The sequence below is a fragment of the Notothenia coriiceps genome, unplaced genomic scaffold (assembly GCF_000735185.1).
Source record: "Notothenia coriiceps isolate Sejong01 unplaced genomic scaffold, NC01 NC01_scaffold00025094, whole genome shotgun sequence".
Classification (NCBI taxonomy): domain Eukaryota; kingdom Metazoa; phylum Chordata; class Actinopteri; order Perciformes; family Nototheniidae; genus Notothenia; species Notothenia coriiceps.
Window position 1 is genome coordinate 784,047 of NW_011357795.1, and position 4,526 is coordinate 788,572.

A 4,526-nucleotide genomic window follows, 5' to 3' on the forward strand; every position below is an offset into this window, starting at 1 on the left:
GTACACACACACACACACACACACACACACACACACACACACACACACACAGCCACCCCCCCGTAGTGTGAGATCCTTCCGTCTTTGTGCTCTCTTGGCCTAGACACCAGCTGGTCTCTTGCACACTGTATATTCATCCTCATATTACCCAGCAACCCCTCTTTCTCTTGCACCCAGCACTCTTTCCTAATCCCAAACGACACCCGCTGTCACCGAAACCACACTTTAACTAATCCTGACATCAAAAATCGCCTTATCGCGCCAATCCAGAGCCATAAATATAACGATAAACACACAGCAGGAGTAAACTGCAGCAGTATTTTGGCCCGCGGGCGTTCATCTCCCCGGGTTTGATCCCCTTTCCTGGCATGCAAGCGTCTCAATATTTGAGATAGAGAAAAATAAGAGTCCTGGCGCATTGAAATGCTGGAGCGGAGTTTAGAGGAAAACCTGTCTGATGTCGGTTAATATTGGGGGGGGGATGATTTCTGAATAATAAGTCCACAGCGTGATGAGAGGAGGAGGACTGTCGGCCGCCGGAGGATAGCTAGAAATGTTCCTCTGCCAGCCGAAATGAGGAGGTGGCAGCTGGTTGGTTTGAGATTAAATTGAAAAAAATAGGGGCATAAATACTGTCAGAGGTAAATGACTTTCTGCAGCACTTTTTTTACACCATCACAGCATCATTCTGCTCAGGGTGAAACATGGACCTGCTCTACTCCTTTAGCTGGAGTTCACATATCATACCATTAGCTACACATCCAGAGTACTGGAGATCAGAAATGGCATCTCAAATGAGCTTTGCAGATTGATATCCTTCCTTCCAGGGAGCCAACGTTCAGTTATTCTCAGTCAAGCAGTAATGGTAACTTGCAGGGACTTTAAACTCTCTTGGTGTTCCCTCAAAACGAACATCCCATGTATATGTAATATAGGTTTTTGTGCATGTAATGTAAATGGTCTCAAATCCTGGATGTTCTTTGCTCATAGAAAACGTCACTGCATATCAAATACAATTCTTCCTAGGCTCACAGCCGGCCATTGAGATGTTTTTTCCTCACTCTTAGGGAGCTGTCATGCGAGAAAATAAGAATAATGCACTGAATTTAATCTTATTTTCTAGTCTTTTTTTGTTGCGTCTTGCATTGCGGTCTATCACTGCGTCTTCTCTGATACCAGTCGTCTAAGTAAGACATTCTTAAATATATATATGGAATATATCCGGCTTGCATAACCAACTCAAGTATGTAGAAACAAACGTGCAAAGCCTGTGGTCTTTAAACATCAGCATTTATCATTTTATAGGGACATTTCTAGGTCAACCAGGTTGTAATCTAACCCTTTAAACATCAGTGTGGGTCCCTCAAGGTTCTGCTGCACTCTACCTGAAAGAAAGCATGCACGATTCAATGCTCATCTCCGTATCCTTTGCTGCAGGCAAACTCAGACAGCTCTCCTCTGGTCTAAGACCCGAGCCCGCTTTTGGTTGCGTTTCCACGAGGGGTAGTTCCGGCTAACGGGTACTTCACAGTTTTTCTGGCTCTCCAAAATCCAGGTTCTTTCCGGGCCAACATCCGAGTCTGAGTCGGGCTGAGTATGCTAAACTAGAGAGAGAATCGCTGGCAAGGGGGCTACAACTACAACAAGATGAACATATTTGACCGTGATTTAATTGTAATACACGTTTCAAAATGATGCCGAAGTAACAACATACTGATACCGGTTAGTAAAAACCATGAATTAATGCTTTGACAAGTCTGCAGACAGACGGCAGGCGAAACACCTTTTAAAATGCTTGTTTTCTGAATGGAGATCGGCTAAGCTAACGCAGTATATGCTCCGACCGTCCACACTCACAACAATGGCCTACAGACATAAATAAACCAGCGACTGTATTCGCCATGACACAGACAGTCTGTGGTTTGTACTTGTTTCACTTTTGTCTAGTTTCTGAACAGATATGAGGAGCTGTGAGCTCTGAGGGCTAACAGCTAACGGCTGATGTTGGTTTTGTGGTTCTCATTGAAGATGACGTCACGGCTCCGCCTACACTGCGTTACTATAGTTACTACCCCAGTTCCTAAACTGTAATGGAAACGCAGCATAAAGTGAGCCTGGCCTACCAAGGCCTAGCTATACCGTACTAAGCCGTGCGAGGCCCTGCAGTGGAAATGTGCCAATAGCCTACTGGATTGTAGGGACTTTCCCATGGCTCTCATTTGAAAACAGGATAATACTTTTTCAGAGTTTTTTTGTGGCCCTTTTGCTAAGAAAGAGTAAATCTTTGGAGAATACCTGAATAAAATTAGGTACTGTGGTCTCTCTATTGTAACTCTTTAAGCAAGTATGTCAAGAAAATAATATAATCTTTCTCCCATTACAAGAAGAACACATTTCATAGCTATTTCTGTAATTAGTTGTATTATTACAAGCAATTTTTGCATGAAACGTATGATCATCATCTTTATTTTTCAACCATCCTTGTCGAGATCCAGTGGGATGCATGGCCTAAATATATCTGCTCTAGTCCCTACATGGGGTTTAGTAGCTACAGTAACCACATGCATTATTTACATTGGTGCACCTGGTAGAAATCAAGCCCCCGGTACTATGCTCACTGTGTCAGTTTACCTGTTTCTCTAACTGTTAAATACATTTACTTGCCGCAGAATTCCATTTGGTGGTTGTTGTACAGCGATAATGTGTGTGCCGCTTACTTCAAAGACGTGTGCAAATGGCTGGTAATCATAAAATCAGAGTTCTTCCTCATTCTGACTTCACAATGTCACTCTCCCAGGTTTGCTTGAAAGGCAACTGGATATGGCGAGATGTGGGATTTGATTGGCCTAAGGGGGAAATATGTCAGATATTTCGCTCACGAGATCACGAGAGTGTTTGGTTGTCGTGACAAATACAGGTTCAGGTGCTTAAATTCATTATGTTAAGTATTCTTGGCCAATAATCTAGCATACGAAGACAAAGTAAAAAAAAAACGTTTGGAAATTCCACCAGACATCATCTGACTGTATAAACGTCTCTTGCTGACGAACTGGAGTTACAAACAAATGGTGAGACTCTGAGACGTGGTAATATCTCTATTGTGAACCTAAGTAACCAATCTGAACACTGATCACCTCAGCAGAGAAATACATATTTTAGTAAGCAGCCCCAAATAACTCAACTTTGGGGAGGACTATAAATATTTCATCCTACTTCCCCTCAGTATTATATACGCCTCTTCAAGAGATAATTGATGAACATCAAACCACTTTTTGCTGACAGAAGGGATTGCTCCTCTCTGAAAACAGGAACCACGGCACAGACACTACCGTTTTCTATAAGCAACTTTGAAAAGGCTTTGAACAAATAAATCTAACTCTTGCTTAAAGACAACAAAATGTAGACAACAAAGCCATTTTAAACTACAGCGAACAACGTAGGACGCTGCCACCTGCTTAAAGAAGAGGTTTTGGGTACTGTCAATCAATTTGCTGTACCATATCATTGTCTCAAAGTGCTTAGTTTCTGTTTCTGGTACCTGCCTAAACGCTTGAATAGAGATCAAGGAACTGACAAACATTGAGTAATGTCAGTTTCCTGTAATAACTTCTTTGCTGACATCAGGAAGCAGCCAGTGCCTAAATGACTCAAGAGACTGGGGCAGACACGACACTCGTCTCACTGTTTAATCATTTACGAATTTAGGAGATTCTTTCGAAATCCCCCATCAGGAAGCTTTCACGCTTTTTTCCCAGAATAGCAAAGCGACACTGACAGCAGCAACAGGACAGACATGTCTTAATCCCCTGAGACACATGTATGAAGTTATTCACAGATAAATCAAAGCTATTCTTTGTATTTGCTTTCAAAAAGAAGCATCTGGGTTAACTTTTCTAAAGCCACCCATCAAAACAGTCTCCGAGCTGCTTCTTCCCAAACAGATCAAACAGCCGAGTCATCACAGTAATGTCAGATCATAGCAAGCGAAGGTTTCCACAAAAGCAAGTGCAGATTTGTCATTCAATATGGGAAAGTACAGCTGAGTGCCAGGAGATACGAGCTGAGACTGATGGGTTTATCCACTCCACCAGTCTTCGGCAGGCCATCAAACAGTTTTCCTTTGATAACAGCTATAAAATATTGCAAGAAATAGATTACTTGCACGTTTTGTTCAACACGATCATCTCAACATACTTTAGGGCTGCTCGATTATGGCAAAAATCATAATCTCGATTATTTGGGTCAATAATTGATATCACGATTATTAAAAACGATTATCCATTTACTTTGAAAACATCCATTTATTGTATATGTGAACAGTATGTTTTTAAAAGTTGATTACCCTGAACTTTAAGTATAATTCAACTGAAAAACCAATACAAATGTATTAAAAATAAATACGATATTACTTTATTTGTCAGATCAAGTCTGAAATTTGACTTGCGTCACAGCAGCTCCATGTCCAACATCCACAGACAAATATCGCACGAACAAAAATACATGAACACAACAACAAACCATTTAAC